Genomic DNA, 19,335 nt, shown 5'->3' with positions numbered 1-19,335 from the left:
GGAAATAAACAAGATGAGCTTGAGCTCTTGGTACAGCAAACTAAATATGACATAATAGGCATCACTGAAACCTGGTGGGATAAGTCCCACGATTGGAATGTAATAATGGGGGGATACAATCTATTTCAGAGAAACAGACCAGACAAGAAAGGAGGAGGAGTGGCGTTATATGTCAGGGATGTGTATACCTGTGAAGAGATCCAAGATTTAGAACCTCAAAGCCAAAGTGAGAGCATTTGGGTCAAAATTAAGGGAGAGAAGAATAACAGAGACCTCGTTGTGGGAGTTTACTATAGGTCCCCAAGCCAAACGGAGGACATAGATGATGCCTTCCTGGAACAGATGGCCAAGCATGCAAAAGGAAGGGAGATAGTAGTAATGGGGGACTTCAATTACCCGGATATTTGTTGGACGTCAAACTCAGCCAAGAGCATAAGGTCAAACAGATTCCTCACTGGCCTTGCAGACAACTTCATTGTCCAGAAAGTGGGAGAAGCATCAAGAGGAACAGCCATTTTAGATCTGGTCCTAACCAATGTTGATGACCTGGTTAGTGGGGTAGATGTGGAAGGATCATTAGGCGCGAGTGATCATGCTCTTCTGAAGTTTACTATACAGCGGAAAGGAGCAGCCAAGCATACTAGGACTCAATTTCTTGACTTTAAGAAAGCCGACTTCATAAAACTTAGGGAAGTGCTGGGTGAGATCCCATGGACAGCAATACTAAAAGGAAAGGGAGTTCATGATGGCTGGGAGTTTGTTAAGAGGGAGATAGTAAAAGCACAACGTCAGGCAATACCAATGAGACGGAAACATGGAAGGTGCCTAAAGAAGCCAGGGTGGCTATCTAAAGAACTTTTAACTGAATTAAGATTAAAAAAGGATGTGTACAAAAAATGGAAAAGGGGGGAAACCACCAAAGAGGAATTCAAACAAATAGCCAGCACGTGTAGACACAAAGTCAGAAAAGCTAAAGCACAGAATGAACTCAGGCTTGCTAGAGAGGTTAAAAGCAACAAAAAAGGCTTTTATGGGTATGTTCGTAGCAAAAGGAAGAACAAAGAAACAGTGGGGTCACTCAGAGGAGAAGATGGTGAAATGCAAACAGGGGACACAGAAAGGGCTGAACTCCTCAATGCCTTCTTTGCCTCAGTCTTCTCCGATAAAGAAAACAATGCCCGACCTGAAGAATTTGGAGCAAATGATTCAGCAAAGGAAACACAGCCCAGAATAACTAAGGAGATAGTACAAGAATATTTGGCTAGTTTAGATGTATTCAAGTCTCCAGGGCCAGATGAACTGCATCCAAGAGTATTAAAAGAACTGGCAGATGTGATCTCAGAACCACTGGCAGTCATCTTTGAGAATTCCTGGAGAACAGGCGAAGTCCCGGCAGACTGGAGGAGGGCAAATGTTGTCCCTATTTTCAAAAAGGGGAAAAGAGAGGACCCAAATAATTACCGCCCAGTCAGTCTGACATCAATAGCAGGGAAGATTCTGGAGCAGATCATTAAGCAAACAGTCTGTGAGCACCTAGAAAGGAATGCTGTGATCACCAATAGTCAGCATGGATTTCTGAAAAATAAGTCATGTCAGACTAACCTGATCTCGTTTTTTGACAGAATTACAAGCCTGGTAGATGAAGGGAACGCAGTGGATGTAGCCTACCTTGATTTCAGCAAGGCATTTGACAAGGTGCCCCATGATATTCTTGTAGAGAAGCTGGTAAAATGCGGTCTTGACTATGCTACCACTCAGTGGATTTGTAACTGGCTGACTGACCGAACCCAAAGGGTGCTCATCAATGGTTCCTCTTCATCCTGGAGAAGAGTGACTAGTGGGGTGCCACAGGGTTCTGTCTTGGGCCCGGTCTTATTCAACATCTTTATCAACGACTTGGATGATGGACTCAAGGGCATCCTGATCAAATTTGCAGATGACACCAAACTGGGAGGGGTGGCTAACACCCCAGAGGACAGGATCACACTTCAAAATGACCTTGACAGATTAGAGAACTGGGCAAAAATAAACAAGATGAATTTTAACAGGGAGAAATGTAAAGTATTGCACTTGGGCAAAAAAAATGAGAGGCACAAATACAAGATGGGTGACACCTGGCTTGAGAGCAGTACATGTGAAAAGGATCTAGGAGTCTTGGTTGACCACAAACTTGACATGAGCCAACAGTGTGACGCGGCAGCTAAAAAAGCCAATGCAATTCTGGGCTGCATCAATAGGAGTATAGCATCTAGATCAAGGGAAGTAATAGTGCCACTGTATTCTGCTCTGGTCAGACCACACCTGGAGTACTGTGTCCAGTTCTGGGCACCACAATTCAAGAAGGACACTGACAAACTGGAACGTGTCCAGAGGAGGGCAACCAAAATGGTCAAAGGCCTGGAAACGATGCCTTATGAGGAACGGCTAAGGGAGCTGGGCATGTTTAGCCTGGAGAAGAGGAGGTTAAGGGGTGATATGATAGCCATGTTCAAATATATAAAAGGATGTCACATAGAGGAGGGAGAAAGGTTGTTTTCTGCTGCTCCAGAGAAGCGGACACGGAGCAATGGATCCAAACTACAAGAAAGAAGATTCCACCTAAACATTAGGAAGAACTTCCTGACAGTAAGAGCTGTTCGACAGTGGAATTTGCTGCCAAGGAGTGTGGTGGAGTCTCCTACTTTGGAGGTCTTTAAGCAGAGGCTTGACAACCATATGTCAGGAGTGCTCTGATGGTGTTTCCTGCTTGGCAGGGGGTTGGACTCGATGGCCCTTGTGGTCTCTTCCAACTCTATGATTCTATGATTCTATGATTCTATGATTCTAAGTGTGTAAATCATGGTGTTAATTGGTTCCAAATTATGTGTTGGTTCACACATGCATGTTCACTTGATTTATCTGCTCCATGTGTGACTTGAATCCATTTGAGTCTGAGCTGATAATTGTATTTTTAAAATGCTGTAGTTCACACAGGGAAATAAAATACAAAGTTATCCATCTCTATGTTGTTGCATAAGCAAATAGACCACCATAGATTTACACCTTCACTTTATATTATTACCAGGTGATGAATGTGCATGGGACAAAGCCTTATTCCACACTCACCAGATCAGTAGCCAGAATTGTTTGATGTAGCGAATCCCACCGCTAAGCACCAATTACTAAAGTAGCGGATTCACCCAGCTAACTGCCCCCAATTAAATATATTGGACCCACCTCGTGGTACGCCAATTAAATGAATGTCTGCAATATACTACAGGCTAGTGGGGGGGGGTCTTGTGTGAGGGAAAACTTGGCAGGAGCTGGACAAACAAGAAAAGTTTTATTTACAAAAAGAATTGTGAAACCAAGTTGAGTCAGGGGATGTGTTCTTTCAGGTAGAAGTTAAACTGAATACAAGGATGTCACAGGCTTAAACACAGTAGTATATGCACAGCGTTTCTTAAAATTCAGTTACTCAGTAATCAGTTGTTACACTTCAAATAGATGTTCAGGTTTCTAGAATAGGTGATAAAATGCTAAACTCGAGTTTCTGTAACTTCACTCTTGTTTCTTGGCCTAGTTATGACAGGTGTTAAATACTTTTGACACAGCACCACTTCCTTCACGGCTTAATGAGGGAGGGGCACTTTTTACCATTTACCCTCTCACTTAGCAGTCCCACTCCTGAGGTATTCTATTCAGTATAACAGACCCAGGGGGTCTCCTCTGCCTAGAAGAACTCTCCCCTCCGGGCTAGGATCAGGCCCAGGGAGTCCTTCTCCCTCTCCCGCCTCAGACTCCAGGCAACGCCTGTCTGTATACCTTCCTCAGACCCTCAACCCCCTCTTCCTATCAAAGCTGCAAGGCTCCTGCCTCTTGTTATAGAGAGAGTCTCCTCAGTGTGGATGTTCTACTCAAATCAGAACCAGTTCTCCCTATCTCCCAGTAATCCATAATCAGTTCAAGCCCTATCCCTCAACGTGACGCCTATCTCTCAACTCAATCAGGCCCTATCTAACGCTCCCCCTCAGAAACTGCTCCTTTTATTCTCTTGGTAGCCAATCAGAGAGAGGCTCCAGTCCTCTGGTGGAATTTCGGAAGGACTGCTTCACCGGACTCTGCTCTGGCTCTGCCGTCTGTCACATTCAACAATTGATGATGCATCACAGTAGTACAGTGGTACCTCGGGTTACAGGCGCTTCAGGTTACAGACTCCGCTAACCCAGAAATAGTGCTTCAGGTTAAGAACTTTGCTTCAGGATGAGAACAGAAATTGTGCTCTGGCAGCGCGGCAGCAGCTGGAGGCCCCATTAGCTAAAGTGGTGCTTCAAGTTAAGAACAGTTTCAGGTTAAGAACGGACCTCCGGAACGAATTAAATACTTAACCCGAGGTACCACTGTAGTATATATTCTTCACACTAACTAATATTGTTATGAATGATTTGTACTGTACTTTCAAGAAACTTGATGCACTCCATCCATAACCTCACCTCTTCCATTTCCTGTTTCCATTGCCACCTGTCAATTTCCAATTTTAAATTATCAGAAGGAGCAAAACATGACCTTGGCTTTCCCAATTGCCATAGTCTCTTGCTTCTTGACCTTGCACTAAAACACTGCTGGCTTGCTTGAGGCTTCAGAAATCACTTTATGAACTCTTTCCATGCCTTCTAATACTTCTGGAATGGGTTGCACCTGCATTACTCTTGCGTTCTATGTGTAGCACACCATAATCTGAATTATCACAGGTTGTGGTTTTCTGTTATGTGGGTTTATCTGTTTGGAACCTATGCTTATAGAGAAAAATGTTGCAATGCAGAGTGTTGCTCTAATTGACATTTGAGCTCCTCCCTGAGATTCTCTGAATTGCTCTGTATAATAAATAAAAATCTGGTGTCTTTCAAAACCAGCTTTGTGACAAGAGGACTTTTTGCAATAAATGGACATGCAGCTAAGACATTTTGAACACATAGTCTGTGTTTAAAAGCTATTGATTTAAAACTGGAGGGATTGAGAGAGATTTTGTGACCGAGAATGTACACAGGGCCAAAACAGACAAGACACAGGAGATCTGTGATTAGTTCTCCTAATAATTATGTTTTTCACCTTTACAAAATTGTTATTTTACTTCACCATATCTTAACCTATTACAGTATTTGTAAAAATGGATTCCAAATATCATTGAATTTGTCCATGGCAAGTCTGTGTTTATATGCACATATATGTTCATATGTTGCGAGTTTGTATAAGTCTTCAATCCAATTGTAGAAGGGATTTTTATTTTTATTTTTCCAATTCATAAGTGTCAGGGGTTCAGGAGCAGAGGCGAGGGCAAGGGAGGAAACAGAGAGCGAGGGGGAGGAGTCCGAAGAAAAGATGAGTGACGACGACGACCCGAGATCTCCGAGCCTGTCCAGTGAATCAGAAGATTCACAGAAAGGAGCGCCAGTGGCCAGAGCAAGGGGGGAGCTTAGGGGGACACCCCAGGAAGAAGGGTCCAGAGAGGGTTCAGAGGGCAGCAGTTGGAAATCGGGGCCAGCGTCACCAACAGAGCGCAGTGGGGAGGAAAGGCGCCAGGTATCGAGCTCTGGCAGCTCGCAGCAGGGGGGAGGGCATGAGTCAGGAGTGGCCACACCTCCATCGGAGAGCGAAGAAACGGTCAAGCGGAAAGTGGAAGGTTGGGCGCGCGCGCCAAGTTCAAATGCACAGGAAGGCGGCGCAGTAAGCAGCCCGGAAAGGGAGCCAGGTCCTAAAGCCCGACGCAAGGAGACAGGAGGGTCCGGGGGGTCAGCGTCAGAAGAGTCCAGGAAGGAAGAGACCACGGGGGGCAGAGGGACCCAGAGGAGAACGGTCAGGCGGAAAAGGTGGAGTAAGGCTAGGGTATTAAGTTGGTGTACAAGGGGCGGAGACTCAGACGGAGCTTCGCCGGTCTAGCTTATAAGACGTAGAGCTGCACGCAGCAGCTTGGAAATGGAAACTGTAACTCAATAAAGACTTTTATAAAGTGAGCGCTGGCTAGCGTGATCCTCTGTGAGCTAGGATCTGGGAGCAGCTCTGACAATAAGTATCAGTCTTTTTGCTGTGGTAAGGCCACAGAGAAACTACTCATATTGTCCTTTTGTAAGGTTCCATGTTTGGGGTATATAAAAGCTTTATATGCTTTATATGCTTTTCATTGATATATCCAAGTAGTCAATATCTCAGTATTTATATTAAAGAATTGTTTAGTCGCAGTCTTCATTTGTTTTATAAATTGGTCATCGTTAAATAGTGAGATAATAATAATAATAATAATAATAATAATAATAATAATAATAATAATAATAATAATAATTTATTTATACCCTGCCCATCTGGCTGAGTTTCCCCAGCCACTCTGGGCGGCTTCCATTCGAGTGTTAAAAAGAGTACAGTATTAAATATTAAAAACTTCCCTAAACAGGGCTGCCTTCAGGTGTCTTTTAAAAAGAAGATAGCTGCTTGTTTCCTTGACATCTGAAGGGAGGGCGTTCCACAGGGCAGGCACCACCACCGAGAAGGCCCTCTGCCTGGTTCCCTGTAACCTCACTTCTCGCAATGAGGGAACCGCCAGAAGGCCCTCGGAGCTGGACCTCAGTGTCGGGGCTAAACGATGGATGTTAAAATACCAGTTACTTGGTATTTTAGCTGTGTTATAATACTTCTAATCCAAACTAATTGCACTGTGATCAGATACACAAATACATCAATATCACATTCTTGAATTTGATGGTACAAGGACGCTGTTATTAAGAAAAAATCCAACCTGAAACAATTTTTATGTACTGTATTTTTGGGTTCTATGGAAGCCGCCCAGAGTGGCTGGGGAGGCCCAGCCAGATAGGCGGGGTATAAATAATAAATTATTATTATTATTATTATTATTATTATTATTATTATTATTATTATTATTTTGGTTGGGTGCCTTAAGCACCATGGGTCAACCAGATTCAACTCTTGCATGTACTTTCTGAGTACTTTATCTCTAACTAATGAATCTTTTTTTCATGAAGACGTGTTTCTATCAAAGTTAGGATCAATTATTTCATTGAAATTACCTCCTATTATAAGTTTATCATATGTACTTTGACTCAGATGACTAAAACATTGATAACACATATCTGGGGAATCTACATTTGGTCAATTAATCAACATTATTACCATTTTGGCAATTTTCACACACAAAATTAAATAGTGTCCATTTTCTCCATAATAACTTGTTCTATATCTACCCTCAATCCTTTTCGTATCAAGATAGTGAGACTTCTAGCATTAGAAGTATAATTTGTAGTATATACCTTTCCTACCCAATCCTTCATTAGCACTTATTTGTCTTGTTCCAACAAATGTGTATCTTGTAGACAAGTGATACCAGTTTTCAAAGATTTTAAGTATTTCCGAATTACTTGCTGTTTTTTGGAATCTCTCAGCCGTTTTACAATAAAACCAACTAACTTCATATTGTATTATTAATTTCCTTTTGACCCCTGTTATCTTGGTCATAAATCCAAAATTCATTGTTACAAGGTTTATTGTATATGCACACACACACACACACACACACACACACACACACACACACATAACTGCCATTCATACACCTCAAATATCTTACACATGTCTCTGTATAATTTGGTTTTGTTTACATAATAATAGCCATAACCAAGCAATTCCTTATTATTAATGTTGGGGGGGGGAATAAAAAATGAAGACAAAAAACAGAAAAAAAAATAAGAAGAGACAGAGAAAAATCCCCTATCACATTAGTGTTACATAACAAAAACAACGAACAGATTATCCAACTTAACCAGTTTTGAAAATACAGTGGTACCTCGGGTTACATACGCTTCAGGTTACAGACTCCGCTAACCCAGAAATATTACCTCAGGTTAAGAACTTTGCTTCAGGATGAGAACAGAAATTGCGTGGTGGCAGCAGGAGGCCCCATTAGCTAAAGTGGTACATCAGGTTAAGAACAGACCTCCAGAATGAATTAAGTTCTTAACCCAAGGTACCACTGTATAAGAAAAATAAAAACAGAAAAAATAATCCAAATGGAAAAATAAAAATCATGACTTCCAGAGTGGGCGGAGCTTGCAGCTTCCTCCTCCTTCTTTCCTATAAGCTTGCCTCTGACTTGCTCATATTTTTATTCAAAAGTAGTGGTAACTTTTGCTGCTTCACTGGTCGATTAGCAGGTGATACGTTCTCTTGTTGATTTTCACTGCTGACTCTTTGCACTCCAATCCATTGGCGCAACGCCCAGACTGGCAGGACAATATCTTCAGCAGTGTATCCTCTTATTTGTTCATTAAGGAAATCATTCAAAGCTTCAATTCCAGGGTACTCACCAATTTTAGTGAGGAATTCCTCTGCAAAATCTGGCTGGTCAAATTTGTGAGTTTGACCTGAATATTGAATACAAAACTTTGCCATGACACCGGTCCTGAGAGATCTGCATTGGCTCCCAGTACGTTTCCGAGCACAATTCAAAATGTTGGTGCTGACCTTGAAAGCCCTAAACGGCCTCGGTCCAGTATATCTGAAGGAGCGTCTCCACCCCCATTGTTCTGCCCGGACACTGAGGTCCAGCTCCGAGGGCCTTCTGGCGGTTCCCTCGCTGCGAGAAGTGAGGTTACAGGGAACCAGACAGAGGGCCTTCTCGGTGGTGGCACCCGCCCTGTGGAACGCCCTCCCTTCAGATGTGAAGGAAATAAGCAGCTATCCTATCTTTAAAAGACATCTGAAGGCAGCCCTCTTTAGGGAAGTTTTTAATATTTAATGCTGTATTGTTTTTAACACTTGATTGGAAGCCGCCCAGGGTGGCTGGGGAAACTCAGCCACATGGGCTGGGTATGAATAAATAAATAAATAAATAATAATAATAATAATAATAATAATAATAAATAATTTGCCATGAACTGAATGTAGTATTTCACATTCTTTGCTCTAGCAAGGGCTTTTGGTTTAACAAATTTAGAGCACGCTTGAATCACATCCTTGGAAAAGTCCAGAAAGAAAGAAATTCTTCTGTTCCCACTTCCATTGATTTTTGGCAGAATTTGCATAAGAGCTCATCTCTATCTTGAACTCACACTTCTGGATCCTTTTAACATGTACTGCTGGTAAGTCATGTGTTCCCCATCTTATATTGGAGCAGCTGGTTATTCTTCTCTAAGTGTAGAACCTTTCAGGCTGAAAGGGACTAGTGGGACTTAGAAGAACAGAAAGAAAAATCCCTTCTCATGGGCTCCAGCATCACTTGCTGCAATTCGAGAATTTCTTAAACAAGGAATTTTGTGAAGCACATACCTAGACTCAGGAAGGCTTAAGATAGCAGCCCTCATCTGACCACACCACCCATAGGCACCATCTCCTTATGCCTGAGGGGACCTCGGCTCCCCCCCACAAAAAACAATTGGGTTGGGGCTGATCCCCCTCCCAACCTTGAGAGGCCAGGTCTTGTTGCAATAAGCCTTGCCATACCTTTCCGTGCCTGTGACAAGCCCCATCAGGCCTTCCTGCCAGGAGAAGGCCCAGCGGGGCTCATTGCAGGGTGGCAGTGGTGCTGCCTATGACACCATCTATATCCACCGTACTTGAGCAGTATTATGGCTGTTCACAGAAGCAGCATGCAGGTATGAGAGATTACATTCTCCCTTATTGCTCCTGTTTTGTACTATTCTTGGGTGCTTTTGCCAGGCAGGAGCTTGAGCTCTGACTGTGGTTGAAGCAAGAGAAACAAAGAACATGATGAGGCATTACAGCTAAAGGGAAGAAGAGGGGGAGTCTGGGAACCAAGTTCATGGGAGGGGAAGGGAAGGACAGTCGGAGGAGAGAGGAGGACGGTGGCAAGCCAGCGGGGCTTCTGCATGAGGAACAGCAAGAGGGGCAGAGAACTCAGTGACCGCCCTGGAGGGCAAAAGCCCTAGCTACACCACTGGGGCATGTAAAGGTGGATGCCCTGTTGGCTTGTGTGTCTCTGCCATGATAACACACTTGTTCAATAATGGGTACTTTCATTGACTTCATTCTACATTGGAAATCCATTGGAAATCACCTTCTCAGCCCCACATCCCCCTTAGGGTACTCCTACTTGGTCACTTCATGAATGGTATAATGGTAAATATCTTGGCACTGGATTACGTAAGTATCTTCCAAGTACAAGTAGAAAGAGAGAGCATTTGCAAGAAATTAAACCATAGCTTTAGAAATTCCACTTAAGAATTAAAAACACATTAAGTCATTCAAGTTGGAAATTTGAAGAGGCCATGTGATCAGATGACTTTCATAGAAAAAAAAAGCTTAGTTTTAAAGTAGTGTTAAAAAGCTAAGCTTCTTTATATATTGTATCCTAGTAGAAATTATGTTGTTTTTCCTTCTTAAATGTAAATTCACTGAAAATTATTCTTGATGATCCTTATTCTTATTTTGTTTGTAATGTATATGCTCTAGAATTCTGCATCTTAGCATTTTTCTAAGTGTCCAGTCTAGTGTTCTTGCACTAGAACATTAAGGTATATTTGCGTCTCTCTTCGCACATCCCCGCCCTCTGGTCCTACTCAATCGCTTGGCTGGAATGTGCCATGGAACTGTGGGGATGCCTCTTGTTTGCCTTGATGGAGGGGGGAGAGAAGGTGGGGGGAGGGGGGAGAATGCCTGGCTGGAATGCATCTTCCTATACCGAGGTCAGGGACATATCCGCTGCCCTGCTGACTTTTGGCTCTGGCCACATCCACCACTGATGCAAGGAGAAAAGCCAAACTTTTATTGAATTCTTAAAGCCAAACTAGCAGCAAAGCTTAAATTGGTCTCAGTATTGGAACTAGAATGTAACAATTCTACATCACAAAGCTGACCTGCTTGTTGAGACTTTGGGCCTCTTGCACCGTGCAGATCATTGAAGAACTGGAGCCCATCTCAGGAAGCTGTTGAGCAGCTTTGCGCTTTAGTTGACGTACTTAAGAATATTCATCCCCTGGCACTGCTGTGTCCTTAAGGAGTTGCCTGCTTGGTTAGAAAGACATTAACTAAATATGTGCATGTGATGTGTGTTTGTATTTGTTTTTTCCTTCTGGCTAAAACAAATTATATTGAAATCATTGTTATGGCTGGATCTGTGCACAGATGCAGCATTTTGTTTTTGTAAACTGTTTCCATAGCTGACATGATGCATATAATTTGAAAAGGTCCTTGGCTTTTACTGTATTCCTTCATATCGCCTGCAGATTTACAGTGTGTTCCAGCTCTTTGTATCATATTGTGGCTGTTTGATTGCTGTAAGGTGTAAAAACTGAGGCGAGCTGTGTGGGAAAGAGCAATAGCAAGTGATAAAACAGATCTGATTGACTTGTATTTCTACCAAACCTTTTATAGCAAGACATTTTACCATATTCATGTTCCATCACATTTCAGTGTGATAAAAAACAGGAAAACAAAATATGAGTTCTTACTGTGCAGATAAAAGTGTAGAGCTGAGCAGATCAAAGCAAGCTTAGTTCTCAATGACTCAAATAACCACCGGCAAACATTTTAAACCTCAGTTTACCGGTATGAAGGGCAGACCATGATGACAGCCTCACTCAGCGGTATGCTGAGGGAAAAGCTGCTGGATTTGCAGAAGTACAAAACCCCTTAAGGGAAAAATCATAAAGGCATAGCCCTTTCCAAATGAATGAATGAATGAATGTTCGTTCGTTCGTTTGTTCGTTCATTCGTTTAGCCCAAACCTCAGATCATCTCAGTAGCTAGCAAACGCTGGCTGACTGTTGGGGTGGAAATGGAGCATGGTATGCTGGAAGAAGGAACGGGTCCCTTGCTAGAATCCTGAACTCATGGTGGACTCTGCTATCTGCAGTGGCCAGCTGCTTAGTTCTGAATTCAACCCAGTGTTGTCCTCAGGGCCTGTTGTCCTTTTGGCACCCGAGGTGTACCTCAGAATGGGATACCTCCCTCCTTGTCAGAGAAGAAGGCGTGAGTGAAGATCAACACCAGGAACAAGATTTGCAGGGCAGAGGGAAGAGAGAGACATTAGCTTCTGCTGCCCATGGGGCCCCTGCCACCCGAGGCAGTCACCTCACCTGGCCTTATAGATGGGGCCGGCTCTGGTTGTCTCGGTCTTAATGATGATGATAAAGGTGGAACATGGCAAAACAAAAAAAGAACTTAAGCATAAGTTTAAAGTCTTGTGAGAAGGTGCCTTGCAGTCTTTTTTGAGGAGTCTACAGTTCTGGTCAGCACTCCTAACCGATCCCAATAATTGCAATATTTTCCCCACTTGAGGAAGCCTGAGGTGCATGCATCTTTTCACTGGCTGTACGATACACACACATTAAAGAGCCTTACGTCCTTGCTAACTGCCCCCATGAGAACTGACTGCTCCAGTTTTATTTGCAGGATCTATTTTGTATTTCAGATGAAGCCTTTTTAAAAGCCAGCCTGTGTGTGTTCAGTAACCTGAAAGGCTGTTGTTTAAACAGAAGTTGGTTTACTTTTTCATGGATTGTGACTGTTGTCGTTTAGCAATTGGTATGCACAAATGGGAGTTCAATGTGTATTTCAAGAGGCAAATAAGCCCATTTATAAGCAGGCCTCTCCCGCCTAATCTTACTCCTCCTGTTTGTTCACTCCTATGAGATATCTGCAGAAAACTCTGTGCTGGGCTCCAAAATGACACAGTTTGTGGCTTGAGCAGTCCAGCCTTATTATAAATTGACTTGTAAGTCTTCTTGTGTTCTGTGAAACTTTCTTTCGTCTAAGAGCCAAACTAGATGTGATGATGACAATGCTTTGTTCAGAAAAAAGTGGGTGGGTGGGTGGGTGGAGGACAGAATTGAGCAATAAAAGAAGATCATGGGAGGGAGCACTACGTAGCCTTTCTGATGCCTCAACCTCCCTTGCAGTATGTTGCTCCAACCACTTCTCTCTGTTGCCTGCTAACTTCTATTGTGGGAGCCAGAAGTGAAGTGGAGTGTCTGGAACAACTTCTGCAAATGGGTGGTGGTGGTGGTTCAGTGGCTTCTCCCATATGCTCCTGTTTTATGTAGTAGAAACTTAAACAATAGTCCTGGGTTTGGCCCTTGTTGTGCATATCATCATCATCATCATCACCATCATCATCATCACCACCACCCTGCCCATCTGACTGGGTTGCCTCAGCCACTCTGGGCAACTTCCAACATGATAAAAAACACAGCAAAACAACAAAAGCTTCCCAATACAGGGCTGCCTTCAGATGTCTTCTGGAAGTTGTATAGTTGTTAATCTGTTTGACATCTGATGGGAGGGTATTCAGCCTTCAGGTATATAATATGCAACAAGATATAGTACTAAATAGCAAAGGCGGCAAAGCTGCACTCCCATGCTTGGCTTGACGTTAACAGCAACTTTAATAAAACTAAACAAGTCTGGATCTGGAGAGTGTCTAGATAGAAGACCATTTGGGCATCCTTTGCGTCCCTTTTTTAGTTCCATGAAAGAGAGGCAGAATATAAATGTAATTAACCAACACTTTTGTTATTCATTGTAGATGGGAATGCAACGTGACACATTGGATTACTAACCTCTACAAAGTCTCAGACTTAAGGGAATGTGGCCTGGTGTTATTAAAATGGATTTGTTGTGTTTCGTACATTTAAAGTTTGTTTATTTTATTGATAAAATAAAACATGAGATCAGCAAAAATGCTTTTGTGATCTGTTGACACTCAGTTTTTGTGTAACTTCAAAGAGGAGTTACAATGATCACATAATCTACTTCAGTTTCTTTAAAACAATTAAAAAATTCAGCATCTATTCTCCCCCCGCCCCCACATGGCCTTTATATATTAGTAAAATAAAATAATGGGTAGTTCAATGAACCAAATCTGCTGGGTAACAGTTTCAAGTGTATATGAATTAGCTACATTTAGTTTAATAACTGAAAGAGAAGATTGTTTTAAGTCCGCTGTCTTGCTTTGTACATTAATGTACAACATGTACTATACCAATTATAGAATTCCTCCTTGGCTTTGGACAGTAGTCGAGTTACTTCTCTTTAGTTCTTATTATTGTTTAGGAGTTCACAGCATTTATAATCAGTATGTGTTTCTCTGTGTTTGTGTTTATTGATTCACAGTTGTAGCATGTTAAGACTTAAACAGGATAGCTAGTTTTCTTACAGCTTTCAGGAGCCAATTAGTGTGCCTGAACAGGGCAGTAGATGATTGGCTTATCTACAGCATTGCCTCATGCTCCCTAGTATTCCACATATCTACCGAAAGTACCTCATATAATCTGAAAGCCTTCCAAGAAAAAGTAAGTAGTGTTTAAAAATTCTAAATTATACCATCCCACGAAACTTTTGTTTATTAAGGGCTTCCAAGTTGGCTCCTTTGCATCATTAGAAACGTCATGAATTTACCAGAAGGCAAATTCTTTTTTTACTATGCAATAGCAGTTCAACTATACTTGGAAAGATTTAGTAACAGTTGAACAAACACTTTTCTTTCAAATGGAAAAAATATTCTACTTTATCAAAGTGCCCCATTTTGTTCAAAAGGTACCTAGATGGAATACACTGTGCAATGGTTTTCATTATCAGCTTGCTAAGTATGAATAGGTTTCTGCATCAACTCCTTTTTATGTGGTGAAAGTGGTCATCCGCATTTGAAGAGAACATGAAAGTCCCAAAGAGTAAACATTGTTTTTCTTAGATTGTCACAAACATTTTAGGTTTGTTTGCACAATTGAGATTAGATTTACATAAATTGGGTAAGCGACCTTCCTGAATAGTCATTTGTTGATCTGAGATCTCAAATGTATACATTGTCTATGAACTACAGTGGAACCAAAAGCATTCAGTTTACTACTGTTTCCATGCAAGTGAGATCAGTACAGTAAGCCTAGAACTTACAAGCTTTACATGGTGAAAAAGCAAAAAATTAAAAAGGGGGTCGGGTTCTTGTGAAAATTACTTTGGCAATCCCACCCACCATTGAACTCAATGTGTTTTGACTATACATGATTTGGGCTTTAGGCACAGTCCCTGGAAGGTAACCCTAGCATAAATTGTGGGCTTACTGTATAAACTTCAGAAGCATAATGAATTTCAATGATGATGCTATTAATTTTAACGGGGCACTTTTTTCCATACAGATTTGCCAAAGGCTTTGCAACTTTCATTTTTGTTACTTGTTTTCTAGAGTATTTTATAAAGGTGGCAAATGACCAAGTGTAAAAAGGAATGCCTTGAGGCCAGATTACAGGTTAGGTTAACCTTGTGGTTTGGTAACACATGACTTTTTTTTTTAAGCAGCTGTAGGGGGCAGGTCTAGTCAGGATCAGCACAGTATGAAGGGAGGGAGCGTTAACACCCCCATGTCCGTGTGCCACAAATTTAGGCAGATAGGCTAGTAAAAATCCATGCTAAAGGAAGACAGATATAAAAGCATGGAAATAAGAAACATTGAATAGAAAATAATTATCCTCATATCCAAATATAAAGATATAATAAAGGTATTATAAATAAGACATATAGATGCATATAATCTTGAAATTTATTGTTGCAAAATATTACAAATGTTGACTCAAAACAAAGGCTAGTAATTTTTTGATGTGTAGAATCCAGTGTAAAAGGTTACCATCTATGTAAATTGTTACATCAAATTGACTTCATATGACATCCGAAGTCATATTTTCACTACTGCTGCATCAGATTAGAACAGAGACTAAGTCTTGATTACTCTTGAAGTTCAAAAACTTAAAGAATGATTATTAGCGGTCTCTGTTCCAAAATTGTATCCACTTTAACTTTTGAGTGAAGAGATGTGAATTGGTTCTTAGTTATGTTAGGAGGCTTATGAAAAGCTTCCCTTAAGTCTTGAAAAGCAGTGCTGGTGTTTGTGAAGTAAATTGCTATGTTCTCATTTTACAAATAGAGGCTTGATACTGAATGAGAAAACGCCATGTCCAGGGCCATCCCACATATCACAGTATCTTTCAACAAGCCTTAGGACTGGTCTTAAAGCGATAATTGCAAACTTGCTATTCAGGTAATGGGTTATTATTCAGGTAAATGAACCTATTGGTTCAAATGTTCCATGAAATGGTTAGTTCTTGCACTTTAGTAATACTTGTGCTGCAGAGGAGTTTCATTTGCATGGGGCAGTGTAAAAAGGATGATTAATTGCCTACAGAAGAATTCTGAGAACACCTTCATGAAGAATTTAAGATGTCTTGATACTTGAACAATTCTGAAAAAGACAACAATCCAAGCAGATGGTAGATTCTTGCCATCATTTCCTTAGTCTGCTTCTATGGTTAAGTCAGCTTGTGGTGAGCAGGAACAGATCTGAGTTATCTTGACCAATTTCAATCCAGATTCAGATCTGGTTAGGGAACTGAATTGGCCTTGGGTTCCCGGGAGAGAGACAGTGAGCATTGTTAATTAGCTTTTATGCATGCTCAGTTTTAATCATCTTATTATATCATCACCACCACCACCACCACCATCATCACCATCATCATTATATTTATACCCAGCCATCCTAGAAAAGGATCTAGGAGTCTTGGTTGACCACAAACTTGACATGAGCCAACAGTGTGACGTGGCAGCTAAAAAAGCCAATGCAATTCTGGGCTGCATCAATAGGAGTATAGCATCTAGATCAAGGGAAGTAATAGTGCCACTGTATTCTGCTCTGGTCAGACCTCACCTGGAGTACTGTGTCCAGTTCTGGGCACCACAATTCAAGAAGGACACTGACAAACTGGAACGTGTCCAGAGGAGGGCAACCAAAATGGTCAAAGGCCTGGAAACGATGCCTTATGAGGAACGGCTAAGGGAGCTGGGCATGTTTAGCCTGGAGAAGAGGAGGTTAAGGGGTGATATGATAGCCATGTTCAAATATATAAAAGGATGTCACATAGAGGAGGGAGAAAGGTTGTTTTCTGCTGCTCCAGAGAAGCGGACACGGAGCAATGGATCCAAACTACAAGAAAGAAGATTCCACCTAAACATTAGGAAGAACTTCCTGACAGTAAGAGCTGTTTGACAGTGGAATTTGCTGCCAAGGAGTGTGGTGGAGTCTCCTACTTTGGAGGTCTTTAAGCAGAGGCTTGACAACCATGTCAGGAGTGCTCTGATGGTGTTTCCTGCTTGGCAGGGGGTTGGACTCGATGGCCCTTGTGGTCTCTTCCAACTCTATGATTCTATAATCATTCTGGGAGGCTTACAACATATTGTTACTTGTTGCTAACCAGGAGCCGAAGAGATTATTAGGAGCAGCAAATTTTATATGTGAATACCCAAATAACACTTAACACCAGTGACCAGAGCATTAGCTAATATGTGAAGAGGTATATATTTTGTTTGGGTCTGTGAAAAGTTTGTTCCTTGAAAGTGGTCAGATTTTTTTTTTTTTTTTACAAGTCATTGAGCTGACTTCTTACAACAGAATCTTAGGTTCTTATCTGATAATGAAAGTTACAGATAATTCCCCCTGACTTTGTGTATTAGTTTTGGGGGTATTAATGAAGGTGAATTTGGAATCCCCTTTTTTTTTTTTTTTTTTTTTGCAAAAGGGAATAACTGTTGAGGATCCACCCCCACCATTCAGCCTGGACACTGAGATCCATCTCCGAGGGTCTTCTGATGGTTCCCTCACTGCGAGAAGTGAGGCTGCAGGGAACCAGGCAGAGGGCCTCCTCGGTAGTGGTGCCTGCCCTGTGGAATGCCCTCCCTTAAGATGTCTAGGCAGTAAGCAACTATCTTACTTTTTAAAGATATCTGAAGGCATCCCTGTTTAGAGAAGTTTTCAATGTTTAGTGCTGTGTTGTGTTTTTAATATTCTGTTGGGAGCTGCCCAGAGTGGTTGGGGAAACCCAGCCAGATGGCTGGGGTATAAATAAATAAAAATAATAATTGTTGTTGTTATTTAGATTGCATAGAAGTAAACTAGAATATATATATATGATTTCTTAGCTTACAAAAATACATGCATTGCAAAAATACATGCAAGGTTTATAAGCAATGTTGTCAACAATATTATTGGTTTGCTAGGGTGTTGTGTAGTGTTACGGGTTTAGCTGAGGTTGGTTTGTAGTTCAAGTAAATAAATGTGACCTAAATGGAATCGGATCATTGCTTGGTCTGACCCAGTAGTGTGTACTCTGACCAGCAGCAGTTGTCTAAGGTCTTGGAAGAGATCCTTCCCAACCCTGCTACCTGTTATAATTTTAGTTGTAGGTTTCAGGGATTAAACCTGGGTTCTTATGTATCACTTCACATTTCCAAAAGCACTTCAGAGAGACAATAGTCCACAATTTTTGATGTGCAATAAAATCTATTAAAAGGAAACAAATAGACTAAAAGTAAAGGTAAAGGGACCCCTGACCATTAGGTCCAATCACGGACGGCTCTGGGGTTGCGGCGCTCATCTCGCTTTACTGGCCGAGGGAGCTGGTGTACAGCTTCCGGTGGCCAGCATGACTGAGCCACTTCTGGTGAACCAGAGCAGCACACGGAAACGCTGTTTACCTTCCCACCGGAGCAGTGCCTATTTATCTACTTGCACTGCATGCTTTTGAACTGCTAGGTTGGCAGGAGCAGGGACCGAGCAACGGGAGCTCACCCTGTTGCAGGTATTCCAACCACCGACCTTCTGATCGGCAAGCCCTAGGCTCTGCGGTTTAACCCACAGTGCCACCCACATCCCGATATACTAAAAGTATTCATCCATAAAAATTGCCCAGTAACATAAAATACCCACCCCACTTACATAAGAATGAACACCAAAATATAAACAACGAAAAGCCAGGCCGTTAGCTCTGTCCAAATGCCTGGGAGAATGAAAATGTCATTCCCTGAGGCTAAAAGGTTGACTAAGTGCCAGGCAAGCCACACTGGGGAGGACATTCCACTGTCTGGGGGACAACCATAATTGGAAGTGGCATATTCAAAGTGTGTGGCCTTTCATTGAGTTATGGTGGGGGGTTTTTAATTCTACAATCCAAAACCTTCCTAGATTGCATAATTTCCAGTATAGACGAAAGAGGTGAATGACTGAAAAGATGATTAGAAAAAAGGAGCTCTAAATCTCTCTCTCTTTCAATTAATAACATTTATGATGAGCTGCCACTCCAGCTGCACTCCCTTACAAGAGCTGGATGTTTGCAGCTGTGTATGTTGGCATGCTTTCCCCCCAGAGGCAGATGGCACTTGCTGAAGTATCAGATAATGCAGTTGAAAGGCTGCCCTAGCCAGATGTTGAGATGTCTCCAAACCCTTGGTGATTTTTTTTTCTTAATTCCATTCCATTCTTTCTAAATTGTCCCAGAGACTTATTTTTGCATTGAT

At 41.8% G+C, this 19,335-nt stretch overlaps 1 protein-coding gene across 2 annotated transcripts in view; it reads left to right on the top strand.

Moving 5' to 3' along the window:
• The window catches only part of EGFR (epidermal growth factor receptor), a 149,143-nt gene that overhangs the window by 13,617 nt on the left and 116,191 nt on the right, over positions 1 to 19,335 (top strand). The gene's annotated exons all lie outside the window — the stretch shown is intronic.

This window comes from Podarcis liolepis (assembly GCF_965112155.1).
Source record: "Podarcis liolepis genome assembly, chromosome: 12".
In the NCBI taxonomy this organism is placed as follows: Eukaryota; Metazoa; Chordata; class Lepidosauria; order Squamata; family Lacertidae; genus Podarcis; species Podarcis liolepis.
The sequence above is the reverse complement of the archived record's forward strand: the minus strand, read 5'-3'. Positions and strand labels throughout refer to the sequence as shown.